Source organism: Catharus ustulatus, chromosome 1, assembly GCF_009819885.2.
Source record: "Catharus ustulatus isolate bCatUst1 chromosome 1, bCatUst1.pri.v2, whole genome shotgun sequence".
Lineage (NCBI taxonomy): Eukaryota > Metazoa > Chordata > Aves > Passeriformes > Turdidae > Catharus > Catharus ustulatus.
Genome location: NC_046221.1, coordinates 112,230,743 through 112,250,301, shown reverse-complemented (window position 1 = coordinate 112,250,301; position 19,559 = coordinate 112,230,743).

Sequence of the window (19,559 nt, the reverse complement as noted above, 5' to 3'; positions counted from 1 at the left end):
TTTTTTGCTTAAAATTTAATCTAAACTTTGTATCAGTTCCCTTTTCCATTGTCTGCATAACTGAATGTGGCAGATTTTAGTGTTTGTTTGCCTGAAAATATTGTTTGTTTTTATAAAGAAGCATTTTATATTTATTTTAGTATTTCTCCCCCTGGGAAACAACATTTGGAATGATCCAGGAAATAATATTTTAACAAGCATTAAGTTGCCATCATTGAGACCACAGAGGGAAGCTGATGCAGGAGGGAGGAAAAGTGGCTGTCATGTGCCATCCTCGAGTGCCATTTATTACAACACACATTCTGTCCTACTCAAAACAGTAATTCTCATGCTTCTCGAAATGAAAATCCGGGAAATGGTAAATTCAAATAAAACAATCTGCCATTAAAATCACCATAAGTCACTGAAAACTACTGAAAGCTGAGTTAATTAAGTCTAAATTCCCATTTGGCTGTTCTGGCACACCACATGGAGAAGTAGTGATGTGTAGTGCTTGCTACAGACCTTGCTTTTTGCCAGCTTGCCAGGTTGTTTGCACCTAGAGACCCATGCTGTGAAGCAGCAAAAGGAGCTTTCAGTTTAGTTTCAGTTTAGTAGGAAATGCCCCAGAGCCAGTTTTGGGGCATTTTGCTGCATCCCGTGGCTGTGGGCTCATCCTGCTGCCCAGAGCTTGTCATACCAGGGGATTTCCATAGGAGACATCACCTCTGAGTATAGTTGGCATATGACATTTGCCTGATTACCATGAAGGAGTGAAAAAATGTTAAAAAACGGTTAAAATTTTGAAACTGTTAAAAATGTTAAAACAACCTTAGATATGAACAAACTTTTACAGGGAAACAATTGATGAGCTTGGGAGAAGAAGGATGATCATCAAGCCATGCTTTGTGCTCTGGTGTTTGTAGCCAGCAGTCCAGATAACAGCTTGGAGAGGAATCTGGGTAGGAGCAGTTTCAGTGAGTAACTTACCATTTCTGTCCAGGCAGCTAAATCAAAAGTCACACTTCTTCAAGCAGTGCTGTCGCTCAGACTGGAGCAGCCCCAGTCCAGTGCTGTCTGGGGCTGCTGTGGGCACGAAAATCACTGCATATACAGAGGGTATCAGCCAGCAGTTGCTTTCTAGGTGCTTGAAAAGCACCAATTATCAGCCTTAAACGAGAAAATCTGGGGTGTCTAAAAACTGTTGCACCAGTTATTAAGCCTTGCCAGACATTGCAAAGTAGAAGATCCAGACCAGGGACCTAAGGACTGGCTTCAGAAAATGCTGTCAGCAATCCCAAATAATGATTGTCCTGACAAATGTTGCTAAGGCAAAAAAAAGTAATCCATTTGCCACCTTCAAAGCGCACAGGAGTTTTGTCATCACTAACTATGCTGCCACCACCTTATATTTCCATTCTGAACCTGATGAATCTGACACCAGACCAGAGTCACATAGCAGCAAGACAGAGCATAAACAGTACAAAAAAAATTGTAGTTACCAATTGCACTAAAGCAGTGAATTCATCCATTCCCCAAAAAGTCAAACTGATACTAATGCCTGAGCATCTTTCTCAGCACCTTTTGTATGTAGGAGGAAGTGAGTATATTTCTGGGGAAAACAGCATTTGTGGGGTAAGATCTTGGCAGAGAGCTCCCAAGCATGGACAGTGTGGGGGTCATTTCAAGGGGTCTGCTTGCAACAGAGAGCTTTCCCCCTTCCAGCTGAGATTCATCTGCAGGATGAAACACAGAGAAAGTCTCTTTCATCCAGATCTGCAAACCACACCCTGGTATTATGGATGCAGTTTTATCCTGCTTGCTTTACCTCAGCTGCTGCCCTGAGATGTTGGTAGGCAGATGGGGAAAAGTGCAGTTTTTCTCTCCCTATCATTTGTGGGGTTTTACCTTACGAATGGGAAATGCTGCCTCATATTTCTAAGGTTTGCTTTTGATACCTGCACAGTAAGCACAAAGCAGTGATGTTATTTCAGCAATATAAAAGGGCATTATCACAGTGCTGATTGCATATGATGATGTTATATATCACATAGCTTATCATTGTACATGATTTCTGAAATTCTACACGTATTTTATCCAAACTAAATGTTTTCAAAGAATACAAAGAGGAAATGGTACGGCGGCCTCTCTGCATCTACACTGATTTTGAAAAAAGGTCCCACTGAAAGGCAGCTCTCTAAATGGGAGCTGGCAGCTTTTCACATATGCATTGCAAGGTTTATTACATTTCATATTTGATATATGTTCTTATAATTTTGAAAAAAATTGCATTTAAAATGTTCCATTTTAATTTTTGGTTGTCCCATAATTTTTGTGTTCCATAAGCTATGTGCTGATAGCTAGCCTTGGGAAAAGCCTTCTTAGTTCTTCACAATTTGCTTTGTGGCCAGCACAATGATTCTGCCCACAAGCCTTTCCACTGCCTGAAAAGTTCACACTAGTGACCCTTTCAGGAGAAACAGCCAGTGGTTCCTAATCTAGGGAACAGATGCTCAGCCTGATGAGCCCACTTGAATCACAATTTATTATTTTGGAATTCACACTAATGTAACAAAATTAGGAGGAGAAAAAAGCACTTATTTCTGTGAACTTCTTTTTCAAACATCTGGAGATGAAAACCTCAGAAATTTGTGGTTGTTCACTTTAAAAATACTGCTGGAAGAAAAGGAGGAGGAGAAGAGGGATTATGTCCAGGCAAAGAATTCACTGAAATAATTTTTCTAGAGGGCCTGGCTAATTCTGTTTGTGAGTTATGAGACTTTTAAGAACCTTTATTCAATACCATTTTCTGCATGCTCTTAAGAAACTTTGGTCTGTACAGATATTAACAAATGTGATTCTACTGCAGATCCAAGATTTGATCTCATTAGTCTGCCTAAAGATTTGCAGCTCATTTCACTAAGCCCAAGTTAGGAAAAACTAAATATTGTCATATTTTTCTGTGACTGCCAGCATAAGTGAATTTAAAATTGCCTTTCCATTAACAGTATGTTAAAAAATTTACAAAAAAAATTCAAACTTCTTCTAATAAACTATTTGCTAAGCTATAAGCTATTAACATTGAATAAAGGAAGAAGCAAAAAAAAAGGAAGGTGAACACTTCTTATTTACTCAAGATAATAAGATAATTTTTAGATATTCAGGCATGTCTGGTGATAAAAATGAGGGTACATTGTTTCTTCACGATGTCATTCATGGATGCCCAGCACTGAACAGTCTGACATCACTGCTGTAAAGGCATTTAGCCCATGGGATCACTCAGTGGGCTGAACAGTCTGACACCAGCAGTGGGATGTGCAAGAGCCAGGTTAGTAAAGTCACAGCCCATGCCCTACCATGGAAGAATGGAAACCATCTGGTCTTGCAAAACAGATGTCTTAAAGTCATACAGCTTAGAAATTTTAGCATAATCTACACCATTAATGTATTAGAGATGCTGGAATGACCACACTTATCCTCTAGGAATATCTTCAAAGGAATCACAAGTTTGGCCACATGAGAACAGATCTCCTAAACTTGGAAATGGGCATTTCCTTCTGGATAGTTAGACAGCTACATCTTGAGATCTCCATTTGTACTTATTTGGATAAAAGGAATAACATGAATTCAACAAGGCTTTTGAATTCATTACTTTATTCTGCCTAATTGATGAATTTTTTCATCATCTTTTTTCCTATGCAGATTGAAAAGCTCCAGCTTTTCATGTCTGGCTGAGAAATGTGGATTCCTAACTTCTTCACTATTTGGTCATGATTTGGGCTCCAGGCCTATCGGTCCTGCGACTGCAATCACATGACTTATAAATGCATTCAAAGAATGAGGGCTAGATTCTCAGACACCAGAGGAGTGATAACTCCATTTCACCTCTGACTTCTGACACTTAAAACGCTGTCCTTAGTTAGCCAGCTGACTCTCTAAAATGGAGGTCTTGAAGGCCATGAAATAACTTCAAGTACGGAGGTAGAGTGGAAAGCAAAACTCCCCTGCAGTAGCAGCCTGCTATCTTGCAGCCATAGATTTTCCACTTCACACAACCCTGTATGTGTTGAGACCTATGAAAAGCCTCTCACCAATTGCTCTTGATACAAATTACTTCATTTTGTCTGGGAAAAGACAGCATCCCAACAAAGCTCCCTCACTGAGCCCTCAGTGATTAATCACTGTAAGTGTGTGGGAGGAAGGAGCTGAATGCTTTGACACAGCCCTACCCAGCTACTGAGCTGATGAACTGGGGGGACTGGACAGGGAACAAGGGGGTTTCTGCCCAGACCTTTATCCCTGAGATTTATGAAAAGGAGGTTTGAGGTACGAAAGGAAAATACTGGAGGACAAATAGGAAAGATTACCCAATGCAGACTGACTAACGGATTTGCACTGTAGCATTCGCCATCCGCGCTCTTGGAAGAGGATGAGCTGTGTGGAGGGGACGAGGCTGACATTTGGAGTTTGCCAGCTTTGTGCTAGCAGCTGAGGCAGCACCACTCTGTGCAGCAGCAGGACTGCCTGCTCACACAGGGGTATCAGGTGGGAACAGCAGAGTCCGGATCAGCTTCCACGCTCTTGGCCTCTGTGAACGGTCCTAGCTCCCTTAACTTCTGCTTTGCAATTCAGGCTATGGCTGTTCATATGGTTCAGTGCACACACGCCACTAGAAAGAGACAAAAGCAAACAAAACCAAAAGCAGTAAGAGAAAGCCTAGGAAGTCTGGGATCTGGGTGGATCTCTGGACCAAAACTGCCTTTGGGATGTAGGACTTAGCAAAATTGACTGAAGTCTCACCACAAAGGCTTGACTCCTGCATGCTGTGCGGAGATTGCTGCCTTCTCCTGGTGAGCCGGGCAAAGCACAGCTGGAGAAACGAGCCCAGCACATCCCAGAGTCTTGTTTTAAAAGGCCTGGTTCTCTCAGACTTCCATGCCCTTAACATTGTCCATTTTCATGTTTTGTGTAAAAAAAGAACCACCTACAAGCCTGTAATACTGAAATCCGCTGCAAGTACATAATGTATTCTGTTGTTGCTACACAGAGAATATCCCACCAAGTTTGCTTCCCCCACCCCAATATGTCTAAGGAGAGGGAAGCAAATTATACCTACCAAGACATGAAGGCAGGGAAAATGAAGAGAGCTTCAGAAGAAGAAGGGTGTGGACATCTGCTGGTTACAAAAGTGCTGCTTTTCTGCCAGGGCAAACAGACAGAAGGGGGAAGCGGATGAGGGAAGCTTCTCTGCTGGAGCTCCCTGCTTGCTACAACTGCTCCCGCAGATAAGGAGTGGATCAAGGGAGATAGCACGCTTGGCTCGGCTCTGCTGGGCTCCACGGGCTCTGCTCTGCTGTGCGGAGCCCAGCCAAGCCCAGCGCGTGCAGAGCTCCCTGCGTGGAGTAACCCCACTGGCAGCTGGACACCCCAGAGAATTTAGGAAAAAACAACAAAACAATAAAAAGGCGGTTTTTCTCCAGATGTACTCTGGACGTGAGTTTTTTTGCAAACAGCCTTGCCTCACTAGAAGCATCAGAGCTGCTCTGGAGAGCCCTGCTGAACGCCAGGGCCTGCCTGGCTGGGCCGGCAGGAATTTGGGATGGTGCTCCCAGGCAGTGCTGAGCTCACAGCTCTGGCTCATCCCACCGTGCCCATCGAGGAGAGCCCATCGGAGCTGCCCTCACTCCGCTGCCCCAAGGCTACCCAGCGCCCCCCGGGAGACCCGCACCCTCTCCCGTCTCCAGTGCTATTCTTCTGCCAAGACTTTTTTGCTTTGTGAGAGATCAAAGGAGAATAAACATCTCCATCTTTCCTCCGAACATATCCAGCCTAATATGCATGGTATTTTTATTGTGGAAGGGAGCGATTTGTAAGAAGAAATGAAAATCTCCAGCGTGTCAGCTCATAGGACCTAATGATGTTTACACAGACATACCACACTGATGGAATAGTCCCAACATCCCCTTCTGGGGGGGGTGGGGGGTTAGGAAAAAGAAAAGAAAAAAAAAAAAAAAGGAGTTGAGGGGGGAGGGGGGAAGAAGAGGGGAAAAAAATGGGGAAAAAGAGAAAGGGAGAGACAGCGGCGAGCGGAGTGACCCAGGCTCCCCTCCCCCGGCTCTTTCCTGCGCAGCAACCTGTACTTGACCCTCCCGAGCCTGGCTCTGCTCAGCCTCCATCCCGCCCCGCCGGAGCCGCAGCGCTGATACCAGGCAGCTGATGCGCCGCCTCATCCAAAACACACACTTGGGGGAGGCGCACGCCCACGCCGGGCTGGGGGGGCTCCGGGGCCGCGGGGGGACGCGGGGGGCCGGCACCCACCTTCCTCCCTCCTTCCCTGCCTCCTTCCCTCCCTCCCTCCCTCCCTCCGCCGGGATGTGCCGGGCCGGGATGTGCCGGGCCGCCGCCGCTGTTTGCCAAGCACTACAAGTGGCGGGGGAACTGGGTCCACTTCAGGGTGGAAATATTTCAAATGCTTCCTGGGATGGAGATGGGGGAGAGGCCGCCCGGCCAAAATTTGAGGGAGGAGAGACCGCCTGCCCCCCTCCCGGCCCCCTCAGCCCCTCCCAGCCAGTCCGTCCGCACCCTTTTTGAAGTCCAAATTTACGCTTATTTGGGTGGGTTGCCTGGAGCACCCGGGCAACCGGGACCCCTGGGTGCCACTGGTCCCTTTGCCTTCCTATCCCATCCTTTCATCCCTCTGTGCACCCATGGGTGCATTAAATCATCTTTGCTGGGGGCACGTCCCAGTGGGTACCAGCTTCCTTGAGCAAGAAACACGGGAAGGGATCCCTACAAGACCTTATGCAGTTATAAAAGGCGAAGGAAACACAGGGTGAAAGGTCTCCGAGTTTAAAAAAAAAAGAACTTTATGAGTCAAATTTTCACATTGTCAGTCTTTCAGCCTTGCTAGTTCCAAGTGGTTGCAGTGCTGTCTGATCCCTGCTATCCATGTATCTGCTGCAGCTCAAGGGGGAAGCCAGAGTGGATGAGTCCAGCAGCAGCCATTCTCTACCTGCCCCAACTGTGTGTTTTCCTCTATCTTTGTGCTGGGGAAGAACTATTAAAATGCATTTCTCTGAGTCATAAATTTCACTGTAAAATATTTATTTTTAATGCCTGTGATGTACACAGTTTCCTCGGATTTTGCCACAGATTTCACAGAAAATCCTCAGAGAAAAGCCTATTTTCTTTCTTTCTTTCTTTCTTTCTTTCTTTCTTTCTTTCTTTCTTTCTTTCTTTCTTTCTTTCTTTCTTTCTTTCTTTCTTTCTTTCTTTCTTTCTTTCTTTCTTTCTTTCTTTCTTTCTTTCTTTCTTTCTTTCTTTCTTTCTTTCTTTCTTTCTTTCTTTCTTTCTTTCTCTTTTTCCTTCCTTCCTTCCTTCCTTCCTTCCTTCCTTCCTTCCTTCCTTCCTTCCTTCCTTCCTTCCTTCCTTCCTTCCTTCCTTCCTTCCTTCCTCCCTCCCTTTCTTTACTTTCTTTCTTTCCTTTTTCTCTTTTCTCTCCTTTCTTTCCTTTCTTTGTTTTAATTTTCCAGTCTGGTTGTTTCCTGAAGTACAGGCTTGCTTTTAGCAACAGACCAGGTTGCTCTGGACTGACCTGTTTCCCTCAGAGGTGATTCAAAGCCCCTGGCTGGATCAGGGCACCAATGGAAATTTCAGACTGTGCACAAAACAGAGAGAGGCTGGAGGGAAGCCAAAGTGACAATTAATTTATTTTTTAAATAGCACTATTGGTAAAACTGTGCGGAGTAGTTCCTTGGCAATGGAACTGCTGAACCCTACACACCCAAGGTAGCACTGATCAGTCTGTAAGCCTCTAATGCTGGTTCACAGGCCCACCTTTGGAATGGGACTGCTGGTAGAGAAATTGATCCAGAGCTGCTGGGGATTGGAGGGAATATGTTTAGACCCAAGCCTTATCTGAACCTGCTCACAGAATGCACTGTAGTGTTGTGCTGGTTTGGCAAATCATTTTGCGTGTGAGATAGCTGCTTTTCCACACTGAGAGGTGAGAAGGTTGCTGGACTCCTGAGCTTTTGAGACAGGTATTTTAAATTTTTTTTTCCTCTTTCTCAGCTTCTATAAAAAACACAGATTTTTAACCCAGCCTCTACCTTGAGTTACTATGATCTTGGTGCATCCCTTAAGACAGGACAAGAGAAGTGTGCTGAACAAATGGCCACAGAGGATCTTGCCATAGTGTATCCAGCCAGTCCTCTGGCATGGCCAGGTGCAGGCAACTGTGAAAATGACTATTGAGGGAAACAAGTATTGCCCAATCCACCTGGGTCTCAGGACATGACTGAATGGTTTTATTTTCTCTGAAGTGAAGAAACTTTCCTCAGCATTCAAGCCTGCATTATGTTTCTAAAACAATATTGCAGAAGACTGGGAAACACATAGGGTGACTCAGTTCTGAAAAGCCAAAGAGTCACAGGGTGCCGAGTTTTGATTGTGTAGGGAATGCAACCATGGCACATTTTGCAGGCTGTCCAGTACCTTCTGATTTACCTGAGCCAATGTCTCTGCATGTATTTGCTAAGGAAAAGCCTCTAGACTATGACTTGGGACAAAAGAGCCAATGCATCTGGCACTGCAAAATAATGGCACTATTATTTTTCTCCTTAGGAAATGTCAGCAAATATGTGCCAAATGCCCAGTTCTGTGATTGTAACTATTATGCTCATGAATGCCCTTACAGAAATAATGTGGTTACTGGTCCGGTTGTCTGTCTGTGATTTAGTGCTCCATAGCTGGGTTTTGCACTTTTCTACAGTTCTCCTTATCCATAAACTTCACAGTTTTTCAGATTTTCTAAGTAAATACACTCTAGCGTAAAAAAAATGTCAAGTAGTCCCATTTTAAAGGCAACCCCTCAGTAAAACACACTCAAAATGAGATAGATTTGAGTGCTTTGATCTAATTCAGATCCCAAGGCTCCTGATTCTCCCTTCCTTAGACACATCATAGGGCGCCTGTCCATATGTAGTGTCCCAGTTGCCCACTGGTGAACAGCCTTGATTTTGTACTCCACTTGAAAACAGGTAAAATCACTGTAGTTTTTCTCATGTAAGAAGACATCATACTGAATGAGGTATAAGGAAACAAACAGACAAAAAACTCCTTATTAGAGAAAAATACTCACGTACCAAGTTTCTCTCCCATTTAAGACCTTGTTTTCAGCGCGTAATCTGATGCTGGATGCTGCTTGGATTATTTTAATAGCTTCATGCAAGGCTGAGGAATACCTTGTTTCTGCCCTCCCTCTTCCCCAGTTTTGCCCCATTATCACCTTTGTCTTCTATTTATTTCACAGCAGGTTCAGAAGCTCAGATGTAACGTATGTTGTTGACATTACATGTTTGCCAAGTTTGGGTATTGCAGCACTCAGGCAGCTCCAGTTTCATTCAGTTTTCCCCGTGTGCTTTATCCCTTTTATCTTTGGCCCTATTAATGTGATTGCCTTGTCACAACACTTGCTGGAAGACGTACAGGAGGGCTGCAGCAAACCGTGTTTCCCGGCAGCTGCCGAAGGAACGCCGCCTTCCCAAAGGCACCAGTACTGTCCCCCAGCAGGAGAGAACAGGACAGCCCGTGCTGCTCTCCTGCCCCCTTCCCACACAGTTATCCAGCTCAGCTCTGTTCCTGGCAGAGAGATGTGTGTCTTCCTTGGGAAACTCAGCTGGCCCTGTTAAGGATTCCCCAAAGCAGCCCAAAAAACACAGACCTTAGCAAGCGGGCAGGTTTGCCTTCTATTTATTTCTGTTTTTATCCTGCTAGCGAGGGATCATCAGCATGCAGACAGTATCTAACAGTCCCAGATAAACCGCATCTGTACAGGCTCATTCAGACACAGGCTATAAATACCCGCCGCCTGTGCACAGACTGCCGCCACGCTCCCTGGGTGCCTCTTCCAGGGCAGCCTTTCCAAGAGGTTTTTGGGAAGGTCCTCGTGCAGTGCCTAGACCATGCTGGGGCGAGACCTGAGAGCTGTGGTCACCAGTGTGTGAATGCTGCTAGGTAAGGCAGAGACACAGACACTTACCTTCTCCAGTTGTACCTATATGGTGTCAGGGCTGTGATTTAGGTAGGTTCCCTGACAGCCAGGACATAAATTACAGCCAGGACTCTGGCAGGGGACTCTGGGAGCCATTCAGGGCATTTCCCTTTCCAGAAATTTGTTTCCTCCAGAGCAACTCACTAAAGTAATGCCTTCCTCCTTCCCACTGCCGCTGACTTCATGTTAAAGACACTGTTAACCTGGTGCTGTCCTTCTCTTAATCCTGACATAGAAAAATGGATCAGGACATGAAGGAAGAGTTAAATAATTAATTTAGAGGTATCTCATTTTCCAAGTCTTGCCTAATCCGGCTTTCCAGTTTAGCATTCATATTCCCCACCCTTTTGTATATACCAGTTTCAGCCCTTTATCTCTCCCACTTCTAAATATTTTACTGGGGTTTTGTTTTATACAGCTGAGAGGAATGCAGTTCTGATAAAACAGGGCTATAATCTCCTCAGGCTGCATTTCCTTAGTTCCCACTCTTCATCTGTAGCTTTTAAACAAAAAATCTTTACTAGATGAAAATAAAGACGGTGAATTTCAGTGGTACATTTAATAATTCATAAATCAAATGAAGTTCAAACAGGTTCAAAGTTTAAAAGTTTAAAAGTTTTGCTGAAGCTTTAAAGTTTAAACTGTCAGAGACTTTGACAAAAAACTTTTCCTGTCTGGAATATTTAAGATTGTTAAACCATATTACACGCATGGCTATTGCTACATTTCTTCAGCCATAAGTTGTCTTCTAAAAGAATATTAATTTTATGTTGTCTTTAAACAACTAATACATATGCAGTATAAAGAAGCATATTATTAGTGTAAAGAAGATCACAGCTATATAACCTGCATATTACACACATTTTTTTCAGGTCAACTTACTTTGGCCAGCAAGAAATCACTTGATTTATTAACGCTGTTACATGCTAGAGGGGTAGGAAAGGTCTCCTTTTAATGGCTTGGCCATTATAAAAGAAGAATTCAGGAGAGTATACATAACTACAATGTCTGAAAAGCATTAAGTTTTATGCATGGTATCCTTACAAACTTTGGAAAATTCTTTCTGTTCTTGTTTATACAAATATCAATATCAAAGTCTAAATGCCACTGAAACCAGTGAATTTTTATATTGTCTTATTGATGTCGACTTAATTTCATTAATGTATTCAAGGATCCCTTTATTCACAATTTTATCATTTCCAAAACATTTAGTGTATTTTCAGAAATGCAATCATTTAATTAATTGCATTTCTGAATGCAGTTGTAGCTCTCAGCAACATTCTGTGAAAGAAATATATTATAAATAGCACATTAGACAGATGCTTCTACCTAAAAAGAGGAACTAATTTCCCTTGGGGAAAAACTGGCATGGAATCAGAGGAACCTCACCAGCACACAGTGGCCTGTGGCCCAAGCTCAGCTCAAATACAAGCATCACCAGTAAGCCTAGAATTTGACATCTTTCCTTCAGTAGAAATAACACACACACTCTCTGTCATTATTAGCCTCTAAAATTAATTTAGTTTCCATGAATGAGCTCATGAAGTAAGCTGTTTGTTATGGCAATAGCAGGAACATTAATAGCTTTAAATGGTTTTGACTGATAAAAGTCTGATAGATGGGGCAAATGGAAACAGGCATCATAAATGCCTTAGCTTCTCAGGGAAATCAGGATTGGAGAGGAGAAAGTAAGGGAGAAAGTTAGTCCTCAGTTTCTGATGTAGCATAGGGTGGTAATAAGAAATGTATGTCTCAGAGCACTTCTAAAACAATTATTATTTACTCTAAAGTAGACCAGTTGCAATGCTGAAAGTTCAGCAGAGAGCAGAGTCATGTTCTTCCATCAGTCAGGAATCCCTTACTCCTTCTAGTAAGTGCAGATTTCTTCCAGCAAGCAGCAGGGAATGTTCTGCACATGTCACAAGACTTGTCTCCAGCCTCTCCAACTGCCTTGCCCTGGCTGAAGTTAACAGTGAATAAAGGACAGTTTCCCAGCATTCTATTCCAGTGGATTTCTATTCCCCCCAAGGACTCATTGGGATAACATGTGAACTGTGGTGTGAATGAACTGCAATATGGGCTTACAAAGTGTTGTTTTGCCTGCCAGGAGATCATTTGCAAAAAGCCAATAAAGGAGAGATACAAAACTCACCAAATGAAAGTTTTTAAAAACATGCATTCGAGGGATAGTGTTCAATAAATGCAATTACAAAACCTTGGCAAGCACCCAGATCTGAGTGCCCACAAGTACAAGTAACGAGCAGTAGTGACAGAATCCAGAATGAAGAATTAGGAATAAAACTGAACATATCGTGAGGGATGTACTTCCAAAGTACAGCCCAGAAATCCCTCCATGCCAGGCTGGAAGATGTCTGTAGGCAGAAAGCACTTGCACAAGGTGGATCCAAAACTTAATCCACCACCTCCCTGCCACCCAGGGAGTTTAGATATCTGCCTTAGGGTCAGTGATAAGGTGCTGCTACCCCCACAGGGACCTGTTGGAGCTGGGTGCCTGCAGCTCTTCAGTTATGGGTCTCTAGCAGTACATGTTTTTCATCTCACAATTTCAGTCTTAAAAGCTTGAGCCCTCTCTGTTCATTTTGGAGATGCCACTTCAGCATAACAATGTGACTTGGCAGTGTCTTGCTCATGATGATTTTGATCTCATTTCAATAATAGTTTAGCATCATCATCTTGGAACTGACTTACTTTGCTATATGCCAACTAATTACTGAATGACTCTTTTATAACTTGCTGCCTAGGAAGAGGCAGTGGTCATCTTACAACAAGGGTATAAAATAAAAAATAAAATTTGTGTATAAATCATAATTCATGATTTCTGATAGCTAAAGAGTGAACATATATAGGTTCTATGGAGCTTTTTTATTTCAGGGACTGTTAAATGGTATGGCCACTACCCCAGATGCTCCATGCTGATTTTTGCAAAATGAAAAGCCTCCACAAGCCCTGCAGCAAAGGGAAACCCATACAAGCAGCCATACAAACAATGCTGCAAGATATCTTCTGCCTAATTTCCAGGCCACAGCTCTTTGGGGACTTCTCTGCATTCTTCTGGTGACATGCCTCTTTAGTACCCTTCCCGCTCTGCTCATCTAGGGAGAAAGAGGGTTCATTACTGCACAAAAATGGGCTGTGTCAGAAGGGACATTTTCACCAAGGATCACCAAGTTGTCTTCCCTTGGTGAAAGGGAGAATCCTTATATTCCTTTTTCAGATTACAGCTTACTTGATTCTTATATTTAAAAATTTAAGGCAACTTGTATCCAAGGCAGAGCCACCAAAGGGTGCAGTTAAGTCCTGTGACAAGTACAGTGACTGAAAGCATAGAAAGCATGAAAATAGCTGTAATTGTGAAGAAGTTTTGACAACGCGATTTCCAGTTGTTACCTGCCTGTGCAGGATCCTCAGGGTGGGATACAGATCCAGTAAGGTTGGGGTTAATGGTTTAGGGATGAGTAAATGCTGGCCCCAAAAATTGTTGCACAAATGACTTTTATTCAGCATACTGGATGACAAGACTAATCTGGTCAATCATGGAAGGACAAATAAGGGAAGTAGCTTCCCATGTGCTGCCCAGGACCCTGGTAGCAGAAGAGAGAAAGCAAACACCTGTTTGCTGGCTCTCAGGAGCACTTCGTTTCCTCTGGGAAGTGTTTTTCAAGAAGCCTGGAAGTTCCTTCCTCATATACTCCCTGCTTTTAATGCTGGTAGCACCCACCTAATGAAGTGTGGCGCTGCAGGAGAACGGGACCTAGCCCTCCTGCTGGCTACGGTTCCCTGCCTATTTGCAAGGCTGGGATCTGACAGATTTCACCAGACCCTTTGCCTTCATGCAGCAGTGGTTTTGCAATGCTCCCCAGTCACTGATGCAGCAGGAGACCAAGGAGCCAAAGTGGTCCTTGAGTGAGTGTTTCTGAGGAATTCTCCTCAAAGCTACTCTACTCACGGTCGCCGCCACTGGAGTGAGTCTGGGAATGTTCCCTGCGCCCAGGTAAGGAGCAGGAGGAGCTCAGCTGCACACTTGCTGCTGGACAATTCACAGTGCACAACTCTCAGCTGGCTCCTGGCATTTTAAAGAACTGAGGGATGGGAGAGTTCAAAACTGATGAGGCAGCTTGGATGTCCCATGAATGTGTCCTGTTGTTCTAATGTTCCAGCAGATATTGGCAATTAACTGAGAGGTTTATGCAATGTGGGCTTTGGAGTGTTACAGTCTTCTGCAGCACACATTGAGACAGAGCTGTGCCTTCTGACTATTTTCAATGAAGAACGTGTCTCAGGCCCTGTTTGTAAATGCTTATCCTGTTTTAATGTAGGAGATCTCTGGGTTTTGAAGACAGAAAGATGGGCTTCCTTGGGAAGGGAAGGGAAGGGAAGGGAAGGGAAGGGAAGGGAAGGGAAGGGAAGGGAAGGGAAGGGAAGGGAAGGGAAGGGAAGGGAAGGGAAGGGAAGGGAAGGGAAGGGAAGGAATACATTCTGCAGAATGAATAAGGAGGTGTCAATGAGCAGGGCAGTGTCTGAGCTATCCCACCAGAAATACCCTAGCCTGTCACCAAAAGGGCTGGTGCACAGGGAGCAGCATAGAATTTATCTAAACACCCTCCCCAGACCTGTAGAATTCATCCCTTCATTACATCCTGAGGTGAGCAAGTGCAACCATTTCATTCAGAGTTTCTAGAGGAGAAAAAGGATCCCCATTTCTGTTTGTCTGCTGCTGGACTTTATCCTGGGTGTATTTGACGAGGGGTTTGTGCTGCCATCTGCCTGGGAGGTTCCACTGCTGTGGAAGGGTGGGCAGCCTCACCAGCTCCAGAGAGGGCACCAGGACTGCAAGATGCTGCCCTTCTGCCTGGCCCCAGCCTTGGCATCACACAGGTTCAGGAGGGGCTCATCCATCTCTCTGCCAAGCTGCTTCATGGAGCTGGACCAACCCAATAGTATTGATTTGTTTTCCAACCTGTGAGAAGACAAGGTGGCCAAGGTTGGTCTTAGGTCAGTTTAGGCTGCTCTGGATGTGTAACTTTAATTCTAGGAATGTTTTAGTTGTTCCCATTTCACTTTTTTCACACCAGTCCCTTTTCAGTAAAGTAGTGTCTCTCAACACTTGTCTGTGTTCCCACTGGATGCAAACAGATTTCCAAACACAGTTCTCCTGAAGATTGCTGGTTTAACCTCACTGCAGTGCTACCAATTACAATGACCTTTGTCCCACATGCTGAAAATAACCTCCTGAAAGCAATGGATTCCTTGCAGAGTCATGCTCTCTACAGCATTATCAGGATCTTTCTTGCAAAGGCCACCAGCAATCCCACATATCCAGCTACATGAGCTTGCTGAAGCCACTGACACAAAACCAGGGGCAAGCTCTGGAGCTTGTTTGTCCCCAAGGTCTGTCTCCTGTTTTTTCAGGAGAGTTTTGCCAGATATTCTGGCCAGGGCCTGTGGTTTTGGAAGAGGAAACATTACTTGTCTCATAATACAGACATCAAATACAAACATGGGAGCTGCAGTTCCTGGCATGAAAGCTTTTTGTAGCAATTTGCTATCCAACATCCTTATAATTAATGAGGGTTGTAACTACTATTTTTAGTACAGTTAAAATTTGTTTTAAGTTATTAGAGAGAGACATGTTGTGTAATATGTGACTAATGTACCATCTCACTAAGAATTTGTATTAGTTTGCTGAAAATTGCAGGGAAATTATTTCCAGAGTATTCCAACTGCTCTGAACGCTCTTTTAATGTACAGCACAAAGCAATCTACAGCTTAGCTGGCTTGGCTGGCTAATTATGTTAAAGCCTTCATAAAATTAATTTACTATAATGTACATTCAGTCTTCATCTTGCAAGAAAGATGCAGCCAAATGTATTTCAGGTGTGACAAAATTGAAGTCATTGAAATTAATTGGGGCAAAAGGTGGAAAGTGGAAGTGGGAGAAGATTACCAAAGGCAGAACTGATGGAGTAAGATGTTTCATTTACTGGGGTAATTAGGTTGGCTGTTAAAGCCTCTCTGGGGTACCAGGGCCAGAGGCACCCTGAGCCTGAGAGGCTTGGGTAGAGGTGGAGGAAGTTAATGTGAGGGGGAGGCAGCTGAAACCCCTGTGGGTCCTGGGAGAAAGTCACTGTCTCAGCAAATGCAAAGGCATTTGGTTTGTTCAGAGTAGTCTCATCTCTGTCCCTGCAGAGGTGGCTGAGTATCTTGCGTGATTTACTTCTTATCTGCCTTCACTTAATTGCACCATCATACATTATTTGGCATCAAGTCCCCATCCTGGAAATTGGAGAGAGTGAATGTATGTACACATCGTGTATCTGTCCCACCATTTCAGTACCAGCTTCCCAGATCCATGAAAAAAAAAACTCAACAAAAAACTCCTTCCCACACTCCCTCACCCTCTCCCCCAGGTAGCAACCCTAAGTAACACCCTTTTTTTATAAGAAGTAGCATAAAACATTTTTTTTCTCTTCTCTTGAGTCAGGGAACATTCTTCCCTACATAATGATGTTGTTTTCTTGTCTGGCAACATTGTACACACTGTCACAGCTATTTGCTATGCAATTCAATTCATAAAAGTCAGCAACCTGTTGAAGTGATTAGTTGTATTTGCTTAAGAGACGCCCAGTACTGGAATTACAGGGAGAGAGCATTACAGGTCGGAGTTACAATATTGACCAGGATCTGGGGGGAAGCTTGTACAATCACATTAGCCATTCCTATTTATGACTCCTAAGCTAGTTAACCTTAATACAGCTGCTCTTAAGAGATACAGATGGGAAGTAACTCTGTATAAACTGCATACTGTATAAAGTTTATGTGCAATCAAGTTGAGGATGGAAAGATGGGGGAGTAGATCCTTGAGATGCAGATTACTTCAGCTGCTAGGCAAAAGCACTGGCCTTGGCTGGAGCATCAAGTGTCCCAGCCCAGACATCAACATGTTCTTGAGAGAGTGCTCCAGCAAGGAGTATAAGGTCACCAGCACTGGCTTGGTGCCTCCCTGCCCAGAGGAGTTTTGTCTGTGCCTGGAGAATTTTTGTCTGCATCTTCTAGGCACTTCCCAGCAAAGTGGTACAATGTGAGGCATATTTGGTGCAGGTCTAAGAGGCAAAACATTCAGGGAATCTATGTGATTTACCAGAAAGTAAGACAAAGGTAAAAAGAGCAAGTATTCATTATGAAAGAAAAAGGAAAAAAATCCCTGTGATGGAGCACAGCCTTCAGAACACAAACTGGACAATAGAAACGGCAGTGGGATTTTTCAAAGCATGAAAGTAACTTAGCAACATGTATTTATTTCCTGTTTTAGAAAAGGTGCCATGAAGGCATGAATTCCTAGGAGATGAATCATATATAAAAGACACACATTGTTTAGCTTTGAAATTGCATGTGGAATACCAATGAGATAATTCTGCATATGTTCTCCTCCATGCACAAAGACCTGGCAGGCTGATCACCTAGCAGGTGTGCATCCAAACAGAGGATGAAGCTGGAAAGTTCTTGAGAAAGAGCATTTGATGTATTTCCTCTCACATTTCTGTTGGTGGCACAACAGGTAGCAGCTATAGATGCATCTTACAGAAAATTAATTCCTGTTCAAGATATTATATTTGTACGTGAGAAAACTTGAGTTAGAAATTTCCTCTTTGTTCTTAGTTTAGTAATCAGTCACATAATCATTTACTTCCAGGAGCTCAAAACCAATAGAAGATGCTTATTACAGCATTGCTTCTGTTTAAGAAAGTGTAAAGCTCAATGATTCAGGATTTATGTTTCAGGGGAATCAAAAGAAAATCAAATTTTACTAAGACAATTGCCAGTTTTTTTCTTTGCATGAAAATCTTTCTGTTTTCATGATGACTTTCAATTTTCAAAACCAGCAATGCTTTTTCAGAAAAAATCAAGTCTGAATGGGCACAGTTTTATGGGTTGCATTGGTGACATTTATTGTGCAGCTATAAGCATGAGATCTTTAATGATCTTGAGCAAGCCAAACTCTATAACTCTGTCCATAAGTGTATAAATATTGTTACACCCGTGTTGAAAGATATTTATTGACACTTAGCAATTTATATGAGGTCATTGACCTTCAAAACAGGTCTCTTTTTGAAAATTTTATTGCTGTGTTACATTGCTGGACTAAAAATAATTAACTATCTACCTTGTTTAATGACACTGCCAAACTACCAACAGTAAGGTGAAACAAAACTGAGACCTGAGAAAATTCTGACACCGACTCACTGAGCCTTGTTTTTCAAAAAGAGAAGCTTCTCTGAAAAAAAATTCCAGTAAGGTATAAAAATGTCCTCTCTACCTGAGGGATTTGCATGGACCTGTAACTGCAGTATTTATACTGCCTTCTATTCTTTAATATATTTTCCTCCCAGCACCTTCGTGAGAGAGTGAAAGGACTTTTTTTCTTTCAAGAGATGGATATCTGAGACATGTAATAAATAGGAGAGAACATGGTGTGGGCATGGACTGATTTGTGAAGTGCTGCAGGCATTAGTATAGATTAACAGGAAAAGATTCTGGAAAACATTTCTTACAGCAAAACACCCAGGTATGTAACTACCTTCTCACCCCAGAGGCAATACTCAAAGCAATTCCTGATAATTACTTACTGCTAAGTGTTGCAGCAATTAGTAAAAACTAAAAATTCACCTGTCTACCCCTGCAGCTATAACTGGGGATGTCTGGACACATCTTTAGTCATCTCACATGATGTTGTCTGTGGCATCACAATGGGAAGATTTCCTGTGGCAAACACCTGACATAAAAGAACAAAACACTGCAGCTTAATGGGTAAATTATGAAGGATGGAAGCACAACCACAATAAGACTGCACTCTGGAATTTTTAGCAATTGATGATGAATAAGTATGATACCTGACAACTGAGTAATGCTGTGGAATAACACTCCTTTTAAAATCTCACAGATGGTTCAGTCTCATTGACCATCTTGAATTGTGCAAGAAAATGAGATTTTTCCATGTTCTCTCCTTTTCAGAGTTTTTCTTTATAAGCTTGTACGTACAATGAAAATAGCAACTTAGTCTGTCTTTCATATTTACTTGCAGAATTAATAGCCCAGTTTTAAGTAACAAAGATTGATCCTTCCCTGACAGCTTCAATCTTCCTCTCTCCAGTGGAAGATGGGAGAAGGTTCAGCTCAGGGCAGAGACACAAGAAAGGGCCTGGGAAAGAGAACTGAGCATTTCTCTTGTGCCTTTCCTTGCCCCACAGCCCACGCCAGCCGTACGTGTCGGTAGCTCCGTATCCAGTGAGAGAGGTCTGCAGCCATTTAGAAAATCAATTCCATGGGTTTCTGGCTTGCTCAGTTCTCTGCAAGTTAATGTGCACACAATTTCACAGCTGATTTCAACCCAAGCCACTAATGATGGTAATAAATGTCTTCCAATTTTATTAAGTCAGATGTAATTGGATATTTCAAAGCAACTAGAGGAATGAGATAGATTAGATCTATGAAAATATGAGATTAAATT